Below are 15,003 nucleotides of genomic sequence, written 5' to 3' on the forward strand. Positions count from 1 at the left end.
GAGGATGGTCTGTAGTAGAAGACAGAGTCCAGGTGAGGATGGTCTGTAGTAGAAGACAGAGTCCAGGTGAGGATGGGTGCACCCTGGCAGGACCATGGCAACAGTGTGTGACGTCACAATAATCTATTTCAGGGCCAAATGGCTGACAATTCTCCACCCCTGCTGAAGGAAAAACAAAAATGAGGATCAGCGACGGAGAGCCGCGCTGAAATGAAATAAACAGCCTCTCTTAAGCTGGATTTATCTCCGTATTTCTGCCATCCTTCTAATTTATTCCCCCAACACAATTACTGCCTTTTCAAAAGTCATATTGGCGGCGGCGGGAGATGATTGCGTGGTATCTGCGCCTCAATGACTTGGAAGGTGGAACACATCCCGCTCTACTTCTGTAGATTATCCACTTGATAGACGTTCACTCTTTTGTCCAGGCAATGTAGGACACACACACACACACACACGCACACACGCACACACACACACACACACACACACACACACACACACACACACACACACACACACACACACACACACACACACACACACACACACACACACACACACACACCGTGCACAGGAAGGGAGTGGGCTCATCATCTTTAGTTGTGATTACAAGACTTGGCAAGCTGTGCTCTGCCTGTTTGTCTCACAAGTGGATTAGTGATCCCTCCTCCGTTTGTGTGGGACTTCTCTCCACATTCACCATTTCACCAAATCACACCAAGCACTTTTCTCACACACGGAATCTAAGATTAGTTTTGTACGCACTAGGGTTGACCCCATACCAATATGTCGGTACCAACGTGTATTTCAATACTTTTCTAAAAAAAGGTGAAGGTCTTTATTGTAACAACAAATGTTAGTGTACATGAAACATAAGTTTATTATTGTCATTTAGTCCTTAAATAAAATGTTGAACATACTAGACAACTTGTCTTTTAGTAGTAAGTAAACAAACAAACACTCCTAATTAGTATGCAGTAACATATTGTGTCATTTATACACCTATTATTTTGTCAAAAGTATGAGGGACAAACTGTAAAAATTGATTATTAATCCACTTATTAATTTACTGTTAATATCTGCTTATTTTCTGTTTCAACATGTTCTATCTACACTTCTGTTCAAATGTAATAATCACTTATTCTTCTCTTCTTTGATACTTGACATTAGTTTTGGATGACACCACACATTTAGGTATGGATGTGATACCAAGTAGTTACAGGATCATACATTGGTCATATTCAAAGTCCTCATGTGTCCAGGGACGTATTTACTGACAATCTACCGATTTTGTGCTAATAATAAAAAAAAATATCAATTGTAGAACCGACTATATACGGTTCTTGTACTCGGTATCGTTACAGTTGTTTGTATGGATCCACCCGTTTGTTTACATTACATCAGCTATTGTATCCTCCTACAGTGTGTAGTGAAGCATGTTTAGCTATGCTAATAATAATAATACATTATTTTTTGGTGTAGAATCTTGATGTGTGAATGTTGGACATTCACACGTTAAGGTTCTACACCAAAAAAAAAAATCTATTTATTATTAGTATTATTAATGTGTGAATGTCAAACATTCACACATTAAGGTTCTACACCAAAAAAAAATCATCTATTTATTATTAGTATTATTAATGTGTGAATGTTTGACATTCACACATTAAGGTTCTACACAAAAAAATATATATATTTATTATTATTATTAATGTGTGAATGTTGGACATTCACACATTAAGGTTCTACACCAAAAAAAATAATCTATTTATTATTAGTATTATTAATGTGTGAATGTCAAACATTCACACATTAAGGTTCTACACCCCAAAAAAAATCATCTATTTATTATTATTATTATTAATGTGTGAATGTCAAACATTCACACATTAAGGTTCTACACCAAAAAAACCCCATATATTATTAGTATTATTAATGTGTGAATGTCCAACATTCACACATTAAGGTTCTACACAAAAAAAAAATATATTTATTATTAGTAGTAATGTGTGAAAGTCGGACATTCACACATTAAGGTTCTACACCAAAAAAAAAATCATCTATTTATTATTAGTATTATTAATGTGTGAATGTCAAACATTCACACATTAAGGTTCTACACCAAAAAAAAAATCTATTTATTATTAGTATTATTAATGTGTGAATGTCAAACATTCACACATTAAGGTTCTACACCAAAAAAAAAATCATCTATTTATTATTAGTAATATTAATGTGTGAATGTCCAACATTCACACATTAAGGTTCTACACACAAAAAAAAAAATATTTATTATTAGTAGTAATGTGTGAATGTCGGACATTCACACATTAAGGTTCTACACCAAAAAAAAAATCATCTATTTATTATTAGTAATATTAATGTGTGAATGTCCAACATACACACATTAAGGTTCTACACAAAAATATATATATATTTATTATTATTAGTAATGTGTGAATGTCGGACATTCACACATTAAGGTTCTACACCAAAAAAAATAATCTATTTATTATTAGTATTATTAATGTGTGAATGTCAAACATTCACACATTAAGGTTCTACTCCAAAAAAAAATCATCTATTTATTATTAGTATTATTAATGTGTGAATGTCCAACATTCACACATTAAGGTTCTACACCAAAAAAAATATCATTTATTATTAGTATTATTAATGTGTGAATGTTTGACATTCACACATTAAGGTTCTACACTAAAAAACAATCATCTATTATTAGTATTATTAATGTGTGAATGTCAAACATTAACACATTAAGGTTCTACACCAAAAAACAATCATCTATTATTAGTATTATTAATGTGTGAATGTCAAACATTCACACATTAAGGTTCTACACCAAAAAAAAAAGCATCTATTATTAGTATTATTAATGTGTGAATGTCCAACATTCACACATTAAGGTTCTACACAAAAATATATATATATTTATTATTATTATTAATGTGTGAATGTCGGACATTCACACATTAAGGTTCTACACCAAAAAAAAAATCTATTTATTATTAGTATTATTAATGTGTGAATGTTTGACATTCACACATTAAGGTTCTACACCAAAAAAAATCATCTATTTACTATTAGTATTTTTAATGTGTGAATGTCAAACATTCACACATTAAGGTTCTACACCAAAAAACAATCATCTATTATTAGTATTATTAATGTGTGAATGTCCAACATTCACACATTAAGGTTCTACACAAAAAAACATATATATTTATTATTATTTTTAATGTGTGAATGTTGGACATTCACACATTAATAATAATAATAATAAATAGATGATGTTTTGGTGTAGAACCTTAATGTGCGAATGTCCAACATGTCCAAGTCCTCATGTGTCCAGGGACGTATTTACTGACTTTATAAACAATAATATACATTTTAAAAAAAGGAACAAATATTTTGTCACAATAAAAAATATCAGTGTAATCATAGTAGAATGGACTAGATACACTCTTGTACTTGGTATCATTACAGTGGATGTCAGGTGTAGATCCACCCATGGCGTTTGTTTACATTATGAAGTGGTGAGCTATTGTATCCTCCTACGGTGTGTAGTGAAGCATGTTTAGCTATTCCTCGTCCTCCAGTGATAACCTGATACCTGTAGTAATTTAGAAGTAGCTAAAACACTGCGGATGGACGTTAGCCGCTAGCGAGCTAGCCATGTCTTAAAGCAGCTCTTCCTGAGGGTGTTTCAGTGTTATAACTTCACTTTTATCTTTACTTTTTACACCAAAATGCATCCATTCTCCATTTTCTGTCTACACACTGTGTCTGCTTGTAAGTACTCTGTGTGTGTGTGCTGCCCAACATGCTCGTAAAACCAGCAATGCCCGTTAAAAAAAAAGGGGGGGGGGGGGGGGGACTGGTACTTTTTCGAGGCTGTATAGTACTGAATATGATGTATTAGTATAGCAGTACAATATACCTTACAAGCTTAGTACAGACTTTAGGAGTCAGTCCACAGTTAAACCATGGGAGGCCTGGTCACAAACTTTTAAAAGCCGCTGGTCTTTGATGTCGGGGGAAGTGCAGACGTGACACACTTCCTGCTACTTTCAAATAGTTGCAACAATTACCAGTCCTCCACGGTAGCAATGGTGTTGTGTGTGTGTTGACAAATAGCAATTGTTGTTGATGAAAATGTGCAACAATGTGTGAATATAAGGGGGTTCTCTGCTTAGGCTACTGCCCCCGCCACCAACGCTCCCTCTAAGGTGCGTAATTGCGCACTGCTTACACGTCCTCTGCGCACTGCTTATGCAGATCTATGCTGCGCACTAAATCACATCCCATCTGAACTATAAACATAATTTGTCGTGTATCATTTTGCAATATGAGTAACAGGTGACAACACCTGGCCACACAATGTTGTGTATCATTGTGCAATATGAGTAACAGGTGACAACACCCGGCCACACAATGTTGTGTATCATTGTGCAATATGAGTAACAGGTGACAACACCTGGCCACACAATGTTGTGTATCATTGTGCAATATGAGTAACAGGTGACAACACCTGGCCACACAATGTTGTGTATAATTGTGCAATATGAGTAACAGGTGACAACACCTGGCCACACAATGTTGTGTATAATTGTGCAATATGAGTAACAGGTGACAACACCCGGCCACACAATGTTGTGTATAATTGTGCAATATGAGTAACAGGTGACAACACCCGGCCACACAATGTTGTGTATAATTGTGCAATATGAGTAACAGGTGACAACACCCGGCCACACAATGTTGTGTATAATTGTGCAATATGAGTAACAGGTGACAACACCTGGCCACACAATGTTGTGTATAATTGTGCAATATGAGTAACAGGTGACAACACCTGGCCACACAATGTTGTGTATAATTGTGCAATATGAGTAACAGGTGACAACACCCGGCCACACAATGTTGTGTATAATTGTGCAATATGAGTAACAGGTGACAACACCCGGCCACACAATGTTGTGTATAATTGTGCAATATGAGTAACAGGTGACAACACCCGGCCACACAATGTTGTGTATAATTGTGCAATATGAGTAACAGGTGACAACACCTGGCCACACAATGTTGTGTATCATTGTGCAATATGAGTAACAGGTGACAACACCCGGCCACACAATGTTGTGTATAATTGTGCAATATGAGTAACAGGTGACAACACCCGGCCACACAATGTTGTGTATCATTGTGCAATATGAGTAACAGGTGACAACACCTGGCCACACAATGTTGTGTATAATTGTGCAATATGAGTAACAGGTGACAACACCTGGCCACACAATGTTGTGTATCATTGTGCAATGTGAGTAACAGGTGACAACACCTGGCCACACAATGTTGTGTATCATTGTGCAATATGAGTAACAGGTGACAACACCCGGCCACACAATGTTGTGTATAATTGTGCAATATGAGTAACAGGTGACAACACCTGGCCACACAATGTTGTGTATAATTGTGCAATATGAGTAACAGGTGACAACACCCGGCCACACAATGTTGTGTGTCATTGTGCAATATGAGTAACAGGTGACAACACCCGGCCACACAATGTTGTGTGTCATTGTGCAATATGAGTAACAGGTGACAACACCCGGCCACACAATGTTGTGTGTCATTGTGCAATATGAGTAACAGGTGACAACACCTGGCCACACAATGTTGTGTATCATTGTGCAATATGAGTAACAGGTGACAACACCCGGCCACACAATGTTGTGTATAGTTGTGCAATATGAGTAACAGGTGACAACACCCGGCCACACAATGTTGTGTATCATTGTGCAATATGAGTAACAGGTGACAACACCTGGCCACACAATGTTGTGTATAATTGTGCAATATGAGTAACAGGTGACAACACTTGGCCACACAATGTTGTGTATCATTGTGCAATATGAGTAACAGGTGACAACACCTGGCCACACAATGTTGTGTATCATTCTGCAATATGAGTAACAGGTGACAACACCTGGCCACACAATGTTGTGTATAATTGTGCAATATGAGTAACAGGTGACAACACCTGGCCACACAATGTTGTGTATAATTGTGCAATATGAGTAACAGGTGACAGCACCTGGCCACACAATGTTGTGTATAATTGTGCAATATGAGTAACAGGTGACAACACCTGGCCACACAATGTTGTGTATAATTGTGCAATATGAGTAACAGGTGACAACACCCGGCCACACAATGTTGTGTATAAGTGTGCAATATGAGTAACAGGTGACAACACCTGGCCACACAATGTTGTGTATAATTGTGCAATATGAGTAACAGGTGACAACACCTGGCCACACAATGTTGTGTATCATTGTGCAATATGAGTAACGGGTGACAACACCTGGCCACACAATGTTGTGTATAATTGTGCAATATGAGTAACAGGTGACAACACCTGGCCACACAATGTTGTGTATAATTGTGCAATATGAGTAACAGGTGACAACACCTGGCCACACAATGTTGTGTATCATTGTGCAATATGAGTAACGGGTGACAACACCTGGCCACACAATGTTGTGTATAATTGTGCAATATGAGTAACAGGTGACAACACCCGGCCACACAATGTTGTGTATAATTGTGCAATATGAGAAACAGGTGACAACACCCGGCCACACAATGTTGTGTATAATATATATATATATATATATATATATATATATATATATATATATATATATATATATATATATATATATATATATATATATATATATATATATATATATGTATTATATTAATGTAATATATAATAATTACCATCATTGGATATTAAGTTGACCTTGTTTACTTCCATGACGACCGTCTTCAAATTGTGTAATCAGAAATATCCTGCAGCTTAAACGCTCCAAACATGGATAAGTGTGGAGAGAGTTTTAGTATTTTTCCCATCATGCATTGTGATGGATTTAAAAAGTTGTAATTTGGATTTGTGTTATGGCGATTGGACGTTTTGTATAACAACCACAAAGTTGAGTGAGCAGCTTGTGTTTTGTGTGTTGACTTTTTGTGTTGGTTCCATTTTTATTAATTTTTTTTGCGCCATGAGTGGTAAAGGTTGCTTAGATCGGGTCTTATAAGTGAATGCAGTGCTGTGTGCACTTCAAAGTACCATTCATGGTCATTGGCCAGGTATGCTTTTCGTCCACAGGGAAGGCGAATAAGTACCCATCCGAATGTCAAGTATGTTCAAATAAACAGGAAGCGCCCCAAGGACCAAGTTCCTTATTTTACCTCATGGGCCAAACTGACGACACCAAAACGGAAATTCAGATTCAAATCCTTGCGACCTTTACAGTTGTGTAGTCTTTATTTAGCAGCACATTTGCTACATTGAGGAAACGTCGTTTTCCGCCTGGCGCTAGTGTTTGACTTGTCTCTATTCAATAAATAGCGTGCCTCTTCCCTAAATGACATCCATGGATTCAAAGCCTTCCAGCATCCAAATCTTCTTCTTCATCAGGACAAGCAGACTATTAGCTGGTATCTGCACTAAACAAGTCACCACATGGATTCAACTAAGCAAATTGGTCCTGTCTAGGTCCGGCAACCTGGGGTCAGCTGAGGACTCGAGTCCATAACTTTTTGATTTTGGTTAGGCAGTGACTATCGACCGAGGAACCAACGTCCTCTGCAGGGGACGTTTGTTTCTGGTATTTTTTTTTTTAATTGCCTGTTTTGCAAAACCCAGACGACCACAGTAGAAGTCATTGGTTCTCAGGAGGATATTGATCATGGGCCTGCACAGCAGCATGTCAAGCAACCCATATCATTATTGTTTGGGCTCCAACTTTTATTATGGGCCTGCACAGCAGCATATCAAGCAACCCATATTATCGCTTGGGATCAAAGTTTTATAATGGGCCTGCACAGCAGCATATATAGCAACCCATGTTATTACTTGGGATCCAACTTTTCTAATGGGCATGCACAGCAGCATGTCAAGTAACCCATATTATTGTTTGGGTTCCAACTTTTATTATGGGCCTGCACAGCAGCATGTCAAGCAACCCATAGTATTATTGTTTGGGCTCCAACTTTTATTATGGGCCCGCACTGCAGCATGTCAAGCAACCCATATTATTGCTTGGGATCCAACTTTTATTATGGGCCTGCACAGCAGCATGTCAAGCAACCCATAATATTGTTTGGGATCCACCTTGTATAATGGGCCTGCACAGCAGCATGTCAAGCAACCCATATTATTATTTTTTGGGCTCCAACTTTTATTATGGGCCTGCACAGCAGCATGTCAAGCAACCCATAGTATTGCTTGGATCCAACTTTTATTATGGGCCTGCACAGCAGCATATCAAGCAAACCATATTATTATTGTATGGGCTCCAACTTTATTATGGGCCTGCACAGCAGCATGTCAAACAACCCATATTATTGCTTGGGCTCCAACTTTTTTATGGGCCTGCACAGCAGCATGTAAAGCAACCCATATTATTGTTTGGGTTCCAACTTTTATTATGGGCCTGCACAGCAGCATGTCAAGCAACCCATAGTATTATTGTTTGGGCTCCAATGTTTACTATGGCCCTGCACAGCAGCATGTCAAGAAACCCATATTATTGCTTGGGAACCAACTTTTATTATGGGCCTGCACAGCAGCATGTCAAGCAACCCATAATATTGTTTGGGATCCACCTTGTATAATGGGCCTGCACAGCAGCATGTCAAGCAACCCATATTATTATTTTTTGGGCTCCAACTTTTATTATGAGCCTGCACAGCAGCATGTCAAGCAACCCATATTATTGCTTGGATACAACTTTTATTATGGGCCTGCACAGCAGCATATCAAGCAAACCATATTATTATTGTATGGGCTCCAACTTTATTATGGGCCTGCACCGCAGCATGTCAAACAACCCATATTATTGCTTGGGCTCCAACTTTTTTATGGGCCTGCACAGCAGCATGTCAAGCAACCCATATTATTGTTGGGTTCCAACTTTTATTATGGGCCTGCACAGCAGCATGTCAAGCAACCCATAGTATTATTGTTTGGGCTCCAACTTTTATTATGGGCCCGCACAGCAGCATGTCAAGAAACCCATATTATTGCTTGGGATCCAACTTTTATTATGGGCCTGCACAGCAGCATGTCAAGCAACCCATATTATTGTTTGGGTTCCAACTTTTATTATGGGCCTGCACAGCAGCATGTCAAGCAACCCATAGTATTATTGTTTGGGCTCCAACTTTTATTATGGGCCCGCACTGCAGCATGTCAAGCAACCCATATTATTGCTTGGGATCCAACTTTTATTATGGGCCTGCACAGCAGCATGTCAAGCAACCCATAATATTGTTTGGGATCCACCTTGTATAATGGGCCTGCACAGCAGCATGTCAAGCAACCCATATTATTATTTTTTGGGCTCCAACTTTTATTATGAGCCTGCACAGCAGCATGTCAAGCAACCCATATTATTGCTTGGATCCAACTTTTATTATGGGCCTGCACAGCAGCATATCAAGCAAACCATATTATTATTGTATGGGCTCCAACTTTTATTATGGGCCTGCACAGCAGCATGTCAAGCAACCCATATTATTGCTTGGATCCAACTTTTATTATGGGCTTGCACAGCAGCATATCAAGCAAACCATATTATTATTGTATAGGCTCCAACTTTATTATGGGCATGCCAATAATAGAATTTTACATTTAAATTCTAGAAATGTCCAAGTTTTAAAAGCTATTTAGTTATTTTTATTCATTGACTTTACCTTGTAAACTTAATTTTAGCATGAATAATTACATTATGTCTATTTTAGTTTGAAAATGTTACCATTCTGAAAAAAGCGAATAAAATAAGATATTTTGTTTTTCCCCCACATAGAAAATCTTGTTTAAATATTCTGCAATAGCCCGAGGATGCTTAATTTAACATATGCACGTTAAATGATGATGGTTTATAGAATAAAATACTGCTAAGTTGTAAAAATACATCATTGAAGATGTCTTATCAAGTAAAACTAACTAGCTACACCAGGGATGTCCAAAGTGCGGCCCGGGGGCCATTTGCGGCCCGCAGGTCATTTTTTAATGGCCCCACGGCCCATTTAAAAAAAAAAAGAAAAACATAAAAAGTGGTATGAAAGAGCAAACAGGTGAAATGTAACAAGAAAGTGTTGCAATGTTGACTCTAATAACACAAAGCTGCCATGCAGGCTGTTTCTTTCTTTAAAAAATAATAATGAATCAAAATGTTAATGTTATTATGAATTATTGACCTATCCACGGCTCCAATTACGTCACATTAAATATTCCACTTTGAGATATTTTTTGGGGAAAATGTTGCATATTTTGTGTTTGCCATATAAAAAATGGAGCTTTTTTTAAAAATTTTTAAAGAAGGGCCTAAAACCAACAAACAAAAAACATAAACAACAATACAACGTATAATTGACGGATGGATCTGAAGTTCATCTCGAGATTATTGTGTTAGAAGTAAACAGTAAAAAAAAAAGTACAATTTATTTTTTAACACTTTAATGAGTAGGACCCTTTTGGTTCCCCGATCATTTTAGTGTGATTTGTTTTTAAGTGTCATTGCTCAAAAAATAATAATGAATTAAAATCAATGGTGTTATGAGTTATTATATAATCTGAAATGTGCCTCTTAAAAATTTTATTGGGTGAAAATATTGTATATTTTGTGTTTTTTCCATAAAAAAACAGGGTTTTCTTTGACAAAAAGAGCATACGACTTAAATCTTTAAAAAGGTTGTATTGACAGATAGACCTGATGTTGATCTAGAGCAGGGGTCACCAACGCGGTGCCCGCGGGCACCAGGTAGCCCGTAAGGACCAGATGAGTCGCCCGCCGGCCTGTTCTAAAAATAGCTCAAATAGCAGCACTTACCAGTAAGATGCCTCTTTTTTTTTAATTTTATTTATTTACTAGCAAGCTGGTCTCGCTTTGCCCGACATTTTTGATTCTAAGAGAGACAAAACTCAAATAGAATTTGAAAATCCAAGAAAATTTTTTAAAGACTTGGTCTTCACTTGTTTAAATAAATTCATATTTTTTTTTACTTTGCTTCTTATAACTTTCAGAAAGACAAGTTTAGAGAAAAAATACAACATTAAAAATTATTTTAGGATTTTTAAACACATATACCTTTTTACCTTTTAAATTCCTTCCTCTTCTTTCCTGACAATTTAAATCAATGTTCAAGTAAATTAATTTTTTTTATTGTAAAGAATAATAAATACATTTTAATTTAATTCTTCATTTTAGCTTCTGTTTTTTCGACGAAGAATATTTGTGAAATATTTCTTCAAACTTATGATTAAAATTCCTTCCTCTTGTTGTGTATCATTGTGCAATATGAGTAACAGGTGACAACACCTGGCCACACAATGTTGTGTATAATTGTGCAATATGAGTAACAGGTGACAACACCTGGCCACACAATGTTGTGTATCATTGTGCAATATGAGTAACAGGTGACAACACCTGGCCACACAATGTTGTGTATCATTGTGCAATATGAGTAACAGGTGACAACACCTGGCCACACAATGTTGTGTATCATTGTGCAATATGAGTAACAGGTGACAACACCCGGCCACACAATGTTGTGTATAATTGTCCAATATGAGTAACAGATGACAACACCCGGCCACACAATGTTGTGTATCATTGTGCAATATGAGTAACAGGTGACAACACCTGGCCACACAATGTTGTGTATAATTGTGCAATATGAGTAACAGATGACAACACCTGGCCACACAATGTTGTGTATAATTGTGCAATATGAGTAACAGATGACAACACCTGGCCACACAATGTTGTGTATAATTGTGCAATATGAGTAACAGGTGACAACACCTGGCCACACAATGTTGTGTATAATATATATATATATATTTTTTTTTAAACACATATACCTTTTTACCTTTTGAATTCCTTCCTCTTCTTTCCTGACAATTTAAATCAATGTTCAAGTAAATAGATTTTTTTTTATTGTAAAGAATAATAAATACATTTTAATTGAATTCTTCATTTTAGCTTCTGTTTTTTCGACAAAGAATATTTGTGAAATATTTCTTCAAACTTATTATGATTAAAATTCAAAAAAAATATTCTGGCAAATCTAGAAAATCTGTAGAATCAAACTTAAATCTTATTTCAAAGTCTTTTGAATTTCTTTTAAAATTTTTGTTCTGGAAAATTAAGAAGAAATAATGATTTGTCTTTGTTAGAAATATAGCTTGGTCCAATTTGTTATATATTCTAACAAAGTGCAGATTGGATTTTAACCTATTTAAAACATGTCATCAAAATTCTAAAATTAATCTTAATCAGGAAAAATGACTAATGATGTTCCATAAATTCTTTTTTTTAAGTTTTTCTCTTCTTTTTTTCGGTTGAATTTTGAATTTTAAAGAGTCGAAATTGAAGATAAACTATGTTTCAAAATTGAATTGTCATTTTTTTCGTGTTTTCTCCTCTTTTAAACCGTTCAATTAAGTGTAAATATCCTTAATTATTAATAATAACATAGAGTTAAAGGTCAATTCAGCAAATTGGCTATTTCTGGCAATTTATTGAAGTGTGTATCAAACTGGTAGCCCGTCGCATTAATCACTACCCAAGAAGTAGCTCTTGCTTTCAAAAAGGTTGGTGACCCCTGATCTAGAGATAATAATACCATACCAACTTTATTTATAAAGCCCTTTAAAAACAACCACAGTTGAAAAACAAAGGGCTGTACACCACAAAGAAATAAAGGCAAAGGACAGACTAAAAAATAAAATTTAAAACAGAAGTAAAATACACATTAAAAAGCAAATACAAAATTACCCTAAGAACAATTTTGTTAGATAAAAAGCAGTTAAAAAAGTTAAAAGTTAAAAATAGTTTAAAGTCTCATGCTGGGTTAAAAGCCAGTGAATAAAAATGGGTTTTAAGAAGGGTCTTAAAAATAGCCAAAGAATAATACTGAATAATGACACATTTTAAATATTTTTTGGATCAAAACCCTTTGGGGTCCCTGGGATCAAGTCTGAGTGGAGGCCTTAATGTATATTTTTTTAATACATATATTGTGTTGGTTTTTCAAATAAAAAAATATCAAAATGGCCCCCGCTTGCTTTGATTTTTCAGTGTGTGGCCCTCAGTGGAAAAAGTTTGGACACCCCTGAGTTTTTAGTATTGTTTTCTATTTGCCACATCTGAGGCTCCTTCCCTAGGTTTCTTCTTTTTCCCCAGCTCGTACTTTTGGAGTTTTTCCTTGCCCCCCGATGTGGGTTCAGACCAGGGGACGTGACCGCGGTGGTTTGTGCAGCCCTGATGAAGTCAATTGTGATTGACTTTTTAAAATATTTGAAGAGCTGACAGCAAAAAGTCAACATTGTTTTGTCTTCACCGGCCCCAGATGACTGAGGTCAGTGCATTGTGGGTAAAAGATTGCAGCAAAAGTGCACGTGAACAAAAGCACATTTTAGAAAGAGAGGAGCTTTCAAACTCTCCTGCCTCGACTCCCAACGTCACTTTGAATGCAACAAGAAAGGAGTGTTTTGTTTACAGGATGTGTGTGTGTGTGTGTGTGTGTGTGTGTGTGTGTGTGTGTGTGTGTGTGTGTGTGTGTGTGTGTGTGTGTGTGTGAGTACAGTGAATAATGCTCCGAGCTGAGCGTCCATTAAGCTCCATCAACACAATGGCTTTCTCCCGGAGAAAAAAGTGTTTATGTTGCAGCGCTCGATGTCCCCACTATCTCCCCGCGGAAGAATGGCGGCTCTGAATGGACCTTTTTAGTCGGGTGTTCCAGAACACACACTCCTCGCTTCATGACAGCCAAATCAATGCGTCCTCCTCTCACGGCGCCACGGGCCTCCTGTGATCAAACGCCACGTCACGTTCTGCCACGTCTGCGATGTGATGGCGACCTACAGTGCTGCTTTTGTGCGCCCATCACGCCATTCTTCTGCACTTCCATTGACACGTGCTAGTTACACTTTCTGGAACATCTTCTTCTACTCCCAATTGGACTAATATGAAGTGTGTCTCTTTATTCTATTACTATCAATCATATCTAAAGATAGCAGTGGGGCCATATTGGACCAAAACATATGACTCTGTCTGGAGCCGCAAAAAAACAACACATGATGTAAGTGTCTAAATTAGCCTACTATCAAAATGACTTTAAAAGTCTTATATAAGTGTTATAATGATGGCAACACATGATGTAAGTGTCTAGATTAGCCTACCATCAAAATGACTTTAAAAGTCTTATATAAGTGTTATAATGAAGACAACACATGATGTAAGTGTCTATATTAGTTATATTATCCTACTATCAAAATGACTTTAAAAGTCTTATATAAGTGTTATAATGAAAACAACACATGACGCAAGTGTCTATATTATCCTACTATCAAAATGGCTTTAAAAGTCTTAGATAAGTGTTATAATGAAAACAACACATGACGCAAGTGTCTATATTATCCTACTATCAAAATGACTTTAAAAGTCTTATAGAAGTGTTATAATGCAAACAACACATGACGCAAGTGTCTATATTATCCTACTATCAAAATGACTTTAAAAGTCTTGTATAAGTGTTATAATGAAGACAACACATGATGTGTCTAAATTAGCCTACTATCAAAATGACTTTAAAAGTCTTATATAAGTGTTATAATGAAGACAACACATGATGCAAGTGTCTATATTAGTTATATTATCCTACTATCAAAATGACTTTAAAAGTCTTACATAAGTGTTATAATGAAGACAACACATGATGTAAGTGTCTAAATTAGCCTACTATCAAAATGACTTTAAAAGTCTTACATAAGTGTTATAATGAAGACAACACATGATGTAAGTGTCCATATTAGTTATATTAGCCTACTATCAAAATGACTTTAAAAGTCGTATATAAGTGTTGTAATGAAGACAACACATGATGTAAGTGTCTATA

General features: G+C 36.4%; 1 protein-coding gene and 1 long non-coding RNA gene across 7 annotated transcripts in view; one reads left to right on the top strand and one right to left on the bottom strand.

The window, feature by feature from the left end:
- The window catches only part of sox5 (SRY-box transcription factor 5), an 863,129-nt gene that overhangs the window by 333,008 nt on the left and 515,118 nt on the right, over window positions 1-15,003 (top strand). The gene's annotated exons all lie outside the window — the stretch shown is intronic.
- The window catches only part of LOC133662483 (uncharacterized), a 211,741-nt gene continuing 196,805 nt past the window's right edge, over window positions 68-15,003 (bottom strand). The window contains exon 3 of the long non-coding RNA XR_009828115.1: window positions 68-159. This is a non-coding gene — a long non-coding RNA (uncharacterized LOC133662483). The remainder of the gene's footprint in view (window positions 160-15,003) is intronic.

Source organism: Entelurus aequoreus, linkage group LG12, assembly GCF_033978785.1.
Source record: "Entelurus aequoreus isolate RoL-2023_Sb linkage group LG12, RoL_Eaeq_v1.1, whole genome shotgun sequence".
Taxonomy (NCBI): Eukaryota; Metazoa; Chordata; class Actinopteri; order Syngnathiformes; family Syngnathidae; genus Entelurus; species Entelurus aequoreus.